This window comes from Tympanuchus pallidicinctus, unplaced genomic scaffold (genome assembly GCF_026119805.1).
Source record: "Tympanuchus pallidicinctus isolate F22 unplaced genomic scaffold, pur_lepc_1.0 scaffold3, whole genome shotgun sequence".
In the NCBI taxonomy this organism is placed as follows: Eukaryota; Metazoa; Chordata; class Aves; order Galliformes; family Phasianidae; genus Tympanuchus; species Tympanuchus pallidicinctus.
The window spans coordinates 44,059,497-44,074,114 of record NW_026294747.1 but is presented as its reverse complement, the minus strand read 5'-3'; positions in this window follow the sequence as shown (position 1 = coordinate 44,074,114).

Here is a 14,618-nt window from a genome sequence, read left to right as displayed (position 1 = left end):
GTCTGTAGTGTCACAGTGAGCAGGGGGAAGCCCTCTTGGCACATCAAACCCATATCTCCTAGGTAAGACAGCTCAAAGAACTGGAAAACATGCAGCCTGCTACATTCCTGCTTTTATTACCTTGTCTCTTTCATAATTCCCTTCTTCGGTCATCCTTATTCTTGCTTTATTTAATAAACATAGGTTTCCTTTAGTCAGTATTTTTTATTTTAGTTTATCCAGCAGTGTGTATTTCAAGCCATTTACGTATCATAAGATGGTAAGGATGGATTGCTTTTTGATCAAAGGGATTTGGCTTCAAGTTTCTTTGTAAATTCAGCAGAGAATGGAATCATGCAGTAGTTATATTAAGCAAAAGCACTACAGAGCTAAATCCCTTGTTTGGAGGAAACTTCAGAGCAGGTGTCATGATTCCTCCTGTCTCCCTGATGATCCCTTCCTAAGGACCCTTTCCTGGGTGATTCCCATCACAATAAACAAAAGAGTTGTGTGAAGTGAATGGGGCACCAAAAATAATGTTTTCTCAGAAGGAAGCAGCTGGTAAGAACAGAAATGCCTGAGATATGCCCCACAGGTTAAGCAGACTGCCTATCTTCACCAGAGAGGTCTGAGTCTGACTATAGGGGCCATGCTCACTCCTCAAAATCTCTCAGGATGATTTATAGACACAAGCAGATCCCTTGCTCTCCTGCCCTTTATCCAGCCCACAGGTGACTATTAAACCATTTTTATTTCTACAAACCCTCGCAGTTATCAGGGAAGAAGCAAAAATCCACCTGCGTTTGCACTGGTAGCTGCAGTGCCTGTGTGTGGACAATGCTGACAAGCCCATTTGGGTTCACCTGTGCAGGTGCTGGGCATTTGCTTGTGCATTTTTACCCTCATGACATATTGATGAGACAAGGCAGGAGAAATGTCCTTAGCTTGCTGTGGTTATTAAACATACCTTGGATTAAAAGGCAGAAAACTTCCATTTCTTCCTAACAAAGGACATCTGCAGGAACTGGAACATTTCTTCAAAGGATGGGAGGAGATTAAGTGCTGTGGAATAAAAAAAAAACAGTCTTGGTATAACAGGAACATTCTTGTATCACCAGGGAGTTAAAGCTGAGGGACAGTGCTGGCTTCACCTTCCAATTAATGACCTCTGAATAATTAGCAAAATAATCTTTTTAGAAATACTTCAGTGGCACTGCCCCAATTGTCAGATAAACAGCATCCTGGAGAGGGAAGGTTGGCAGTGATGAACAATGGGCTGAGGGAGCAGCAAGGGCACGGGCAGTCATTAAGCCTGAGAACATTCATCAGCCCATTCAAAGCTCCAACAAGTCATAGCTGTTTCACTGTGCAAGCTAATTGAAGAAAATAATTTATTAGGAGATTGAACAGAGATCGTTAAACACTGCAGTTTCAGTCTTGCAAATGGTGAAACAACAGTTTTTCCTTGGCAGTTGTTTACTGTTAAATCCTGGGTTCCTTCTCCTTTCCCCAAGCTTCAACCTCTGTGTGGGAATTAATCCTCCCAGTAGTGATGGTTTGCCCTCTCCCTCACACCCATGTCCTTTTCCCTGTCATTCCAGCACCAGTTCTTACCCTTCAAAAAGAATTTGTTTCAGGACTGCTAACTGAAGAGATACTTGGAGGTACCAGGTAGGACTAAGTTTAATGAGATTTTGAATATGGTCACTATGACAAGATTTCTTTAAGATATGTCTGAAAGAAAATTATGAAAGTATCACATCACTGTGGTCAGAGACTGAGAGCATATGGGGATTTTTACTGCCTGTGCCCTCTGGTGCGTGAGCAAATTTTGAGAAAATACCACCCATTAAAGCTGTAGGGATCAGAGGAAGATGAAAGACTCACCATTAAGTTGACTGAGACCTCTTCCATTGGCACCATCATGGACTCAGGTTCACGGCACACAGCTGCAGCCTGCTTTTAGCACAGCTGACTCACAGAAGCACCAGGCTGAAGGGACCTCCTAAAGACATGGAACCTGCCTGTGGTTTCAGGGTGAATCAGGCACTGTGGGATCTTCCTGCTGGAAGAATATCCCTGCTGCTCTTGGCAACTACATGGCTACTGGACAGAAGAAATTCTTCACCTTGTGGGACCCTAAACTCAAAGGATCTTGTCTGAAAACATAGCTGTCCTTGTGTTTTAAAAGATGAATTCTACAGCTTTCTCCCAACTTCCAGTTCATTTTCTTCAGCTGAGGTTGTCCAGCAGTGGATATGGAGTGGATATCATAACTACCTGCACCCCTGTTTTTTTCCACTGTAAATGAACTGAGCATTTCCTTAAACTCATGGTTTTTTCCCCCTTTTTCTCACTCAAGTTGCTGTGTCCTAGATCACTCTCCATTTCTCCTATCTTCTACAAAGTAGGGCTCCTAAGGCTGAACCCAGCAAGTCCAGGTGAAGCCTCACTAGATCAGTGTAGCTGCCACTATACATTACAGAGAATCAAATAGAAGACTTCAAATAAGCTCCTGGCTCAGTCAGCCTGGCAGCCTGCAACCACCCCTAGGTCTCTCCCTGAAACTGCCCATTTTCATCCTGAACTCAGTAAGGATTTCCTGACATTTGCACATCTATTGGAAAGCCATTTCAGAATTTCATCCTATAATACACGTGTCCTTGTTTTCTAGTGTTTTCATGGGTAGTTTATACCTTTTTATTTTTATTTTTTTCCTTTTTTGCAATAACTTCCCCTCAGTAGCAGTACTTTGATCTTCTTACTTGATGTCATCTTGAGGATTTCAGGGCACTTTTCTCAGTCATCAACATCATTTTGAATGATGAGCCTGATTTCCAAATGTCTTGCAAGCCCTACCAGCTTGGCTTTCTTCAGACATCTCACAACTGCTCTCCCTTCTCCATCATTCAATCTGTTCTTTCACACCCTGATCCAGATATGGGCTGAGCACACCTCCCCTGGATCTCACTGCTCAGGCTCAGCTTTCACCATTCCAGCTTAGCAGGTAGCTGGGCCTGCTCTCATGGTGAAGCCCAGAACATTTCCCTGGTGCACAACTGAGTACATTTTGTAGGAAACTGCCCAAAGTCTTCCTACAATTAAGTTTGTGTCCCTTAACCACTGGGCCAAATAATTAAAATTGGAATGGACTGACATGGTTTGCTTTTGACAAAATCCTGCAGTGTATTTTATATCAACTGACTTATCTGTGGCCAACTATAGATTGATGTTTCAGTGATTTGTTCCAGAGATCTTTCCAGGAATCAGAGTTAGGCATATTGATTTAAATTCCTTGGCTTTCCTTGCAAGACAGGTAATAAGCGTTCCCCTGTTCTTTCCTTCCTGCCCCTCTTATTCCATAGCTACCCAAAAGGAATAATAGCTCAGGAATGGCTTTGAATGAGTTCTTAAGACCTTACAGGTGAATTTTGTTTGATTATGCAGGCTGGAACATGTCAGAGCTATCTAAATATTCCTTAAGCTTTCCTTTCCTTATTCCGCTCCAGGTCTCCAATCCCCTTGTTATTTGTTTCAATTGTGCTCAACATCTGGTTATAATTATCCTTTCTAGGAAGTTTGAAGCAGAAAATGACAGCAAATGTTTCAGCCTCTGCTGGATCATTACCTCTCCAGAATACAACCTTCTCCTCTGGGGTATTCTCCTTAACAGACCATGTAATCATTTACCCCTTCCCCGCAGTCTCTTCAGATCTCCTCTCAAGACTTAGGGAAGGTGAGATGTTCATGTTGCTCAGTAGAAATCCCATTATTGTACGATTACAATAAATTCAGGAAAAAAACAAAAAGGTCTGAGGTTCTGCCCTTGCTGATGCACCTCATCCCCATGTCCATAGTCTCATAAACATTTTTTAGGCAAGGTGGGAAGCAAGCAAGAAAATGTGGTTTGAGCTACATTAATACACACTATGTCATTTTTTGTTTGCCAAGCAAGGACCATCTAGAGCATCAACAGCAATCTGGAGCCTGGGAGCAGATGAGAGTACAGTGAATAAATCACTGGACTTAGAAAATGTTGCCACTTACAAGAACATTGGGTTCGGCAGGCAGGTCACATAAAGTTGAATGAATTTGCTCAGGAAGGAATGGGGCAAGCACATAAATTCAGAGAACCTCCCGCAGAGAAAGACTCCATTCATGACGTTTGTGTTGGGGGCAAGTGCTGTGTTTAAAAGCAGGAAGAGGAGAGAAAGGATCTGCTGCTGTTTATCACAGCAGTAGGTATAAGCAAAGATCTGCAGTGGTTCATTCTATGACTCTGTGAAGACCCTCCTTCCAGTGGTTCAGCTGATAGCCCTCAAGCTCACTCCTGAATGACAGGCAAAAAGGAAACTTGATGTTACATCTCATTGTATTCCCAGGAACCCCCAACCTGTGCCCGGCCTGTCACTGCAGTCTGCTGTTTCACCTCATCCCTGACCGTGATCAAAGATTTCACCTTCTCATATGGCTTGCAATGCAACTTTACCTTTCAGCTTGCCTACAGTAAAAGCAAAGCACATTACTTCTGTGGAGGTACCTCACCAATGCAGGTGAGTATAACAAACATGCTCCCCACCGGGACCCACAGCCAGGAGCTCCTGAACACATCTCTGTCACTGGGGTCCCTGTGGGAGCTGCTGTAGTTGCTGGGAAGAGGCATGCCAGCAGTTCCCCTAGAGAGTCACAGCATTCAGCTTTGATTGGGGTTTCCAGCTCTCCATAGCGTTCACACCTAAACAAAGGAGAAAAATCTCTATGCTTTAGAGTTATAACTAAGAATGCTTCTCATTTGGGAGCCTGTGTGGAATATTTACTGCATAATATCTCTCTTATCTGAACTCTGTACCTCTGATCTCAAAGTGAGATGTGTGTGTCTGGGGTTAAAAGCAGTCATTTCAGGGAGCTGGGCAGGTGTGTGTGCAATTTTTCTGAAGCATACTTGTAACAGAATTCTTTTTCAGTACACATCTACTTTAATTATTTTCTTCATTGTATACACAGTAATATCAGCAAACTAAAGGGACTATGTAATTAAATCTTTTGCTTTATGAGCATCTGTGTAATTATTTGGGGTGAGAAAATATAGATAGGAACTTCATTGGTTTTCAGAACACATAGTCACTTGAATTAAGCCACCTTTTGCAGTTTGTACAGGGCATGTTAGCCCAACAAGCATTTCAAATCGAATAGCTGCTGTATGCTTACAGTGAAGCAAACACAAAAAATAATTTTGAGAAACTAGGGCAAAGCTGTAACTACAATTTGATGTGCACATCCCAGCCATATCCAATCACACTCTATCTACCAAGCCAAAGCCCACTACAGCAGTGGCTGCAATGTGATTTGTGCCTCCTGGCTGACACATAGGTGGCATTCCTGCCTGAGGAAGTCACCACCATTGTAGGTGTTCCAAGCACTAAAACTACGCTCCAGGAGACAAACTGTGTTCCTCCTTGTGCCTTTCAGAGGAGGGGTTAAAATAGGGCTACCCGCAATTAAGACAATTGGGTAATCAGCGCTGCCACCAGCTCCTGTGGCACACTGCAGTGACCTCCTTGTTCTTATGCAAGATTCACAGCGTGTGAGCAGCCAGAGCTATCACTGCCACACCAAACCTCCCACCAGCACCGTGACCCGCTCTGCAGAGACACTCACACTTTGTTCTCCAGCAGATGTTCTGTAACTATATCTGGCTACAGCCTTCCCTGAGCCATGCTGCACGTTGCAGGTGATACAGCAGCAAGAAAGAATAAGGTGTTTCAAAAAGCGTATCCTAATTAATTTTTTAATGCTCCTTTTCCCTAGCACCAGCCTCATTAGATCTGTGTGCATGAGCTTTTGTTCAGGCAGGTATCATGCTGCTAATCATGAAGACGGGCTTGTTGCCTGGATACTTCACTCAAGCCACGATGTCACGACTACAAATGCAGAACTGAAAATCAAGTCACTCCTAATCTTCCAGATTATCTCGGGGTGCTGATTCCTGCACTGCAGGGAACTGTATTTCTTGAGCAACACAGAATGTAGAGAACAGAACACGTGATGTATCTGAATGAGAGATTCAGGTCATATTTTAAATTTATCATTCTGAAATTGTCTTTTCTAATTTTCTCTGAAGTTTGAAATGTCTCTTTGTCTCCTTTCTACCTTCTGAAATGGAAAAAGTTCTCCTACAGCATGGCATAATGAAGTAGTGTTCAGGCTGTTATCATGGTTTTGCACACAACTAGGCAGCTTGCACAAGCTCCTCATGAAAGGAAGATGCTATGCCCCAATCCCTGCCCTGCAGCTGAGGAAAGAAAGAGAGGTTTCCATCCAAACTGGGCCACTGTTAACCTTATTTATGCATCCAGACCCACCAGTTTTTAGCCACTATACGGGCTAAATGTGAATGGAGTTAAAAAAAACATGGGCTCAACAAGGAAAACCTCAGTCTACACTGTACCTTCACAGTTATGCCTTTGGAGGTCAGACCCCTCACCACCTGCTCAGTACTGTTCCAGAGACAGGCGAATTTAAAATGCCAAATTCAACACTGAGCTGTTACTAGCTTCAGCATATCTGAATATATATTATTTAGAAAGATGCTTTTCTTAAAAATGTTGTTCAGCTCCCACAAGCAGAATGATTGAAAGCCATGGGACAAGGAGAAGTTGTCAGCGAATCATTTAAATAGCCTTTGTAGTCTAGCTAATACTTTTCTATAAAGCCTTGCCATTTCCCTTTATACATGTATGAAATCTTGCTGAAGCCATTACCCCTGTAATGGACTTAGTGCTTACAGCTGCTATAGTCATTTCTCCATAATTAAATGCTGTGGACAGTGATGACCTTCATCTCCCTCAGGGAATGTTCCACAAAATACGCACTTGAGTGTCCAAGGGAGGTGAGATCATTGCCCGGGTTGCTGTTTAGGAAGAGTTTGCCACTGGATAATATGGCACTGATGAGCAGCAAACTTCAAATCACAGTATGTTACTCCAGAAGGTGGCTCTTTCAGGACAACGTTAAGGCCAAATTTTCTTGTGTAATTTTTGATGGGGTCGGAGATGGAGGAGTTTTTCTTGCAAAGACATGCTCTGGAAGAGGAAGGGCAGTGGCCATCCTTTGGGATTTGGGAAGCTCAATCTTTGATGTCTGCCTGACTCTTTGGCACTTTGAAAGAGCAGACGCTAGAAAAACAAGCATCCTGGGAAAGGCACTTATAATTTACATTCACAGACAGACCTTTGGATGGGGCCTCTCAGCTTCCCCATGTAGCCAACAGAGAATAACATCTCAGTTCTTCTCCTGACTCAGCTGCCAATTTGCAGAATGAGTCTGGGCGAGTAACTTAATTTCCTTTTATTTGTACCTGTATCTAGCACCCTCCTGTGCATATGAATAAATGGGTATGTCAATATACAGACATATATCCCTTGTATTTCCATATAATGTGGTTTAATATTTGATTTTTTAAACATAATAGGATTCAATTTTTAGAATGAGTAAAATGCAGGGCAGTATCCACGCTTGGTGCCCTTGCAGAACACTGGTGTCCTAATGCTTAATTCATGTTTGCAGAATAAAACAAAGGCAGAGGCTGAAAGATGAAAACTTCCAACCAATGAAGACTTCTGCTGAAGAGGCTCTGCAGTGGCCATGCTCTACTGGGACAGCTCAGCTGTTGGGCCCAATTCAGAGGACTCCCCTATGCCTGCAGGAAAGGAAGGGTCTGCATCCAGCCTCAGGGAGCCACAGACCCCAGGGCAGCACTGACTACTACTGAGCATTTGGGAGAAGACAGAAGATCAACCCCACTGCTAGGTGTGCTAGGTGACCCCTGACCACTGCACAGAGTCTTGTCAGCAAATCATTTAAATACCCTTCATAGTCTAGCTAATACTTTTCTATAAAGCCTTGCCATTTCCCTTTATACATGTATGAAATCTCACTGAAGCCATTAACCCTGTAATGAACTTAGTGCTTACAGCTGCTATAGTCATTTCTCCATAATTCTCCATAATTCTTCTGTCTTCAGAAGACAGAAGATCAACCCCACTGCTAGGTGACCCCTGACCGTTGCACAGAGTCTTGTCCCCACAGGAATTAAGCTGATTCAGACTTGATTTCAACAATGCAAAGCCAACACCCTTGTGATGAAACCTGGCTGCACATGGAATTAGCAGCGGCCCGGAAGCAACATTAGAAGGACAAAGCAAATGGGAGTCTGCTTAATTAAAGTTGACAGCCATAATGGCACTGCCTGTAATAGTATCAGGAGATTATCATTTACAGGACAGTGCTACAGGCTCTGTGACATCCCTGCCAGGGCATCACTCTTATGCCAGCTCTGACAAGACAGATCTTAATTTCTGCTTATTAATGCCGCACATCTCATGTTCACAGAGAAGTGAAAACAACTTCTTCCTTCCTGGTCTCCATCTCCAGTTGTACATTGTACTGTGCAAACAGCAGTTATCAAGAGATCCAAGTTATGGTTTATCTGCTTGTTCTTTAATAACAAGTAAATGAATGAAGGTTAGAGGAAAGAGTTTAGCAGGGAGGACAGGGGATGTCTCTTCCCCTCTTCTGATTTTTAGATTGAATTATTTAATTGAAGGGTGGTTTGCAGCAGCTCATCTTAGAAAATGAAAGAAAACCCAGCACTCATTAGCAAGTCTCCCTGTGAGACAGTGCTTCGAGACTTCAGCTTCTCCACGCTGGGTTTCCCCCTGAAGTCAGCACTTCTGTTGACCTCTCTGGATCTGGCTTCATAATTTTCTTCCTAGGGATCAATGATGTGTGCAGCACCACCCATCTGACTTGACAGGAAAATCAAACAGAGCTGCTGCTGTTTTACAGGAGCTGAGAGCAGCTCTCCTTCATTTTGCTTTGTTTCTCCTCCTTTTCTAAAAAAGCCCTGGGATCTTAATTACAGCAACATTTCCTGCTGTAATTAAAGCACTCTGATTGAGTACAGTAATGATCTACATGAATTAACACTGACACGGACTTACATTGCCAGTCAATATCCTGACATCCCTTGAAGTAAGTATATTTTAACACTGATCCCAGCAGAATTCAGTATATGTGTGCTGCAGCCAGATGGGTCCAAAACCTGCCCAAGCAGCATGGGGAATTTGAATAAGAAAAAGGAATTTCAAGAGATTCTCAGAAAAAGAAGTTAATAGCCATCAAACTGGGCTTGGCACTTCCATGGAAATGCAAACACAAGGAGCTTCTTCTTTCTTCAGTGACATTCTGATTTCCCAAAATAAATGACTTATGACACTGTGAGAAAAATCTAGACAGTCCCAGTGATGAGAGTTAACAGAAAAGCCTTGCTAGCAACCACTGTCTGCTGGAGGCTAATAACAAATGTCACCCTAACAAAAGGCAGAGGACTGGATAGGAGAAAGTGGTCTTTCCCCACCTCAAACTGTGCCTATATCCACGTCTGTGCATGGTAGGAAGCACTACCAAGAGCCCAGGAACAAACTGCAGAGAAGTCAAAAGTAGGGAAAAAAATCTATCAGAGCACTATATTAAAGAAAAGATCTGGTAAAAGTAATCTGTAAAAAAGTAAATCTGATTTTAACCAGAAACAAAATATCAGGAAAGACTCTTTCCTGCCACAGTGAGTAAATGTTGTACTTGAGATGAAATCATACCCACAAGAAATGGGGGAGCTCAGTCCACTCTAACAGGGATGTTGGCTGTCTGCATGAATGCATCAATATCTCAAAAGCATCCAGAGTATTAGCTGGTCTGTGGGATTCAAGAGATCCTTAAAACTCACATCACCTTTTCGTATCCCCATCCAGACACAAGCAACACAGCTGTCTGATGTTATCAGAGGGTTTGGAAAAACAAGCTCTGTGCACCGCAGGCTGCTGCATTCTGCTTGTGCAGCAGCAGTGACAACACCTGCAGTGCTGCAGCTGGGCTCATTTCCGCAGCATCAGCAGAGAGAAGGCAGAAAGGCTTTGCAGGATCACCCAGAGATCTCTGGGTCGAGGGCTTCTTAGGAAGGGGCTGGGAGACTTCTGCTGGAGAAGCTCCTGTCCTGTGGTTTGGACACACTGATGCTGTGAGGAACAGGATCTGTGCATAGAGGCAAAGCCACAGGATGTGCCAGAGACATCCAGTTTTGTCCTTGTTTCCTTCACTAACAGATCAACACAACATTTAAAAAGCTTTTTTTTTTTTTTTTTTTAGGAATTGCAGCTAGGATTTGTGACAACATTGTGAATCAGCCTTGATTCTGGGTACCTCCCTTTCTGGACACTGTGTCCAGGACCTGCTAAGTGTGAAGAAGAGCCACCAGGCCGGAGGAAATGAGCAGTGAAACTGCACTGCTCAATAGTAATAATACATTGTGCACTTTATCTGGGTAAATTAGCAAATTAACTTTGATTTATGTTCCCCAACAACATGGGCAACGAGCCTCTCGGCTCTTGCCTTCAGCATATTGCTATGGAAGGAATTTCATTAGGGTGTTCTTCCTACCAAAGCTCCAGCATCTAAGAAGTGAACAGTCATTTAAAATAGTCTGAAGTACCCACAGAAGGGCTGAGCCCTACACCACCATTCACAAGCAGACCTCAGGGCTGCTGTTAGCACAGTGCTGTTTCAGAGGGGCTGATGAACTCACGCCCACTGAGGCCCGCATTTTTAACCCCTTTGGCAGCTGTGTTAAGTCGGTGAGGGACCCGCTGCATGGCAGAGTGCTGGTCTGTGTGGGGAACAGTAGTGCTTCTAGTGAGCTGCTGGTCACTCAGGTCCTGTCAGAGCTGTTCTGGGTCACTGCCCTCTGCCCTGTGTGTGGCTGAGCTATTAGCACTGAGCTACTAATGACCTCATGCCTACTCCGTGGGTTTTCTTCTTTGCTTTAGCATTCCAGTTCTTGCTTCTGAAGATCAAAAGTGGATCCCCAGCCATATAAAGCCATGTATTAGTGCTATGGACCCCTGGCAGCACAGCCATATCCTTTGCCCACACCCTTTCGCTAATATCACTCCTCAGGCTCTCTGGCTTTTACATCTACAGGATTGGCTACAAAATGTTGCCAGGCCTGCAGGAGTCTGTTAAACAAGCTCTCAACTCAGTGAGCAGGAAGTTTGGGAAGGAGAATGCGCTTTCAACTTTCCTATGTTCCTGCTTGAGCCCCAATGAAACCAGAAACTGACAGAGATCCAGTGGGATGGCTGGACGTAAAGGATTAAAATTCAGGCTTAAATGAGACTATTAAATGCACCTCAGAGAAGCAGCTCTTCAAAAAATTATGTAGCTCCCCAAACTGGCTTGGGCAAACCATGCTTACCCAGTTCAAAGCACTTGCCAGATTAAATGCAGTGCTTTAGAATTAATTTCAAGCCAGAATAGATAGTAGCAATCAGCAGTAACGTGCTTGACAGTCTTTCAGGATATTAAAACTCAGATTCTCAGGAAAGCAGTGCTCCAGAACACCAGCTGCCACCACTGCACCTTCAGAGGGAGCAAAAGAGAAGGTCTGATCTCTGTAAATGCATAATAACCTCATGATAATCAAGTACACAGCGAAAGAAACATCTTTTTACTTGGGAATTTTGCATCAAAGTGTCTGCTAAAAGCACAGAAAGTCATGTCCCTTCTCTGCCTCATTTGTACTGACAAATCTCAGGTTCTGCAATACAGAAGATAATTCACTTTCCAGGTAAAGGTCATGATTAAAATTTTGAAAGCTAGGAAATACTGGTTGGTTTCTTTCATCACCACCATGAAGAAATAAAATTGAAAGATTCAAGTCCGTTCAGAGATTTAAGGGATAGTCCTTGTCTTTAAATGCAAAAGTGAGACAAGTACTGCTATTAGACAGGGATGAACTCAGCCTTCTAATGTCCAGGGCATATTGCTGGACTTTCATATCCAACTCATTCTTCCTCCTCCAAACCCACTGCTCAGGACTTTTTGCTTCCTAAACACTGCAGATTTTTTCAGGTAGAGGAATCTGCCATAGTATTGCAGCCATGTATGGCACACCTCCATGACTGGAGTAGGTTGAACAGGTGCATATGGATCTTAGACTCACAGAAACACAGAAAGGATTGGGTATGAAGGGACCTTAAAGGTCATCCAGTTCCAGTGCACTGTTGCAGTGTTCTAATCTTCTAAATTTCCATTCGGACCATGCATCCAGACTGAAAAATACAGGATCCTAAGGACCTTCAGCACACATTACCATCCTCTCCTGTGCCCTAAGTAATTTTTCTGTTGCTGACTATTGCTGTTGTTTTTTGGAAGACAGTCAGAATTTTCTTTCAAGTTTGCCTTTCCCGTCCAGCTCTGTGTGGACAATGACTAGAGGCTGGATGAATGGAGGAACTCATTTCTGATAGGATCAGTCCTGCTTTGACCTCCAAGGGATAGATGTAATTAGAAAAGGCATTGATGTTTCAGAAATTGTCGTTTCTTTCCATGTGACATTTAGACATAATTTCCTTTTGAGAGTCCATACATCAGGGGCCAGGGTTGAAGAAGGGAAGGACCAGCACTCTGCCTGGCCACAGTGCCAAGGTGCTGAGAAAGTTCCACTATCCTGGCGCCAAGGCAGCTCATGGATAATGCTAAAACAGAGCCAGGACATGAGGTTGGCAGCCTAGGAATAATCCTTCCTGTAAGCTCTGGGTAAACATATTGTTAAACAAAAGCATCCTAGCTTTATTAGCTTTGTGAAATTACTGCTTTATAGAGCTGCCCTTGGGATGGTATGGGAGATCAGCAACATGTCTGCTGTGGTTGCTCATGTTCCATCAATATACAGTCACACAACCAAGGTGTTCATTTACGAAAGAGATGATCTTAAAGAGGCTCTGCAAAGGCTGAACCACAGGGTATGATTTGATTATCTACTATTTTATTTTATTATTCTATTTTTTATTTCTACAAGCTGCAAGCCTCAGGAAAATTCAAAAGGACCATCACCACTGGGTGAGGATGCTGCTCTTCCTGGGCAGGCAGCCAGCTCTATCTAGCACCACTACATTTTCTCTTTCTGATGCTGAAATACAGAATTAATTTACCTAACTGTGAACACTTAACACTGAAGTTGAGCAGGAGGAGATCAGATGAAGCAGCACGTCAGGACTTGGAAGGGGCCACAGACAGAAACCTGGGTTTGTGGTCAGTACAGCAGAGGAGGGGAAGGAACTGCCAACTGCTCAGAGCTGGCAGGCACTGCCAGATTGATGTTCAGCTTGGCCAAAGTTCTGAAGCGAAACAGTACAGTACAAATGGTACCTATGGATGGGTGCCTATGGACAACTTCGGCCAAAGCTGAATCACCAAGCTACAGGTGAGACTCTCTCCTACCTCTTTCCTTTAGCCCTCCACTACATGCATAATTTTCTTTGCTGATAACTCATCATCCTCCCAAAGAATCTTTAATGCCAAGGCAATTTTGACTGTCTTATTAGTCACTATATCCAAAGAAACAGTCTGTTCTAAGGCACTAAACTGTCAAGAAGGGGAAAAAATTTAACAAAACAGTAGCAGTTGGTAATGCAAGCACCTAAATTTCCTGTCTGTGTCTTGACAAAGCCACAGATTGAGTCATGTTTCCTGGCATATTAATAAAACAGTTCAGCTCGTGGGAAAGGAGGAGCTGGTGGTGTTTGTTCCTGCAGAGAAAAAGCAGAGAAGAACCTTGGAGTCCACAGAATTTTCCAAGCCCATTCCTCTTTGCTTATTTAAGAGCTTTGTTTTTTTAAATAAAGGGGAGTTTACAGAGATAGGAAGACAATAAATGCCACTGCCATTTCCTTGCTTATTAGCTCTGTATAAAGGTGGCAGGCTAAACAAAATCATCCATGTCCTCATAATATTCCTAGTTTGATTGCTTGCAAATAAAGCAGTTTAATAAAGGCTCAGATATACAAATGCCACATGCCCATATTGACAGGAGCAAGGGAAAGAAGAACACAGTAATCATGTTAGCTCTATCCCTCAGATTAATTAGCTAGATAAAATGCACATTTACTTCATTCTAAACAGAAAAATATCAATTACCTACCAGCAATTTAGACAGCACACTACTCCTAAAAGCCAGACCCAGCTAATCCTAATTCACTGGGAAAGACGAGCCCTGCAGCCTTGCAAAGGACAAGCTCCTCCTCCTTCTCCTCAACACTGGGTCACCTTCATTTATCTCCAGAGTTCAGGGAGCTGCTTCAGAGGATGTGGATTGCTATTACTGCCCTTCATAGACCCAAGTATTTTTGCAGAGAACTCAGCATACCTATAGGTAAGAAAGCCTGCAATTTGGGCTGTTTGATTTGGTTTCACTGTACTTCCACAACTTATGGAAGAGCGCATTGTTTGGAAATTCCTTGTGCTTAGTTATCTCCAGACACCTGGGGATGGATGCCACGTTCCCTCATGGAGGTCAGACTGAAGTGCATTGCTAACAGCTGTCCTGATCCCACCATAGAGGAAAACTGAAATCAAAATTCTACAAGTAGATGATACTGCAAACCTATTTTTTCAGCTATGCTTGGAAGAATCCAAGGGACAAATACATGGACATTGATACTCCTATACCACTGCTGACTTGAACCCAATATCGATGAAAAATAGAGTCATGGAACCATAGAATCATTTGATTTGGAAGGGACCTT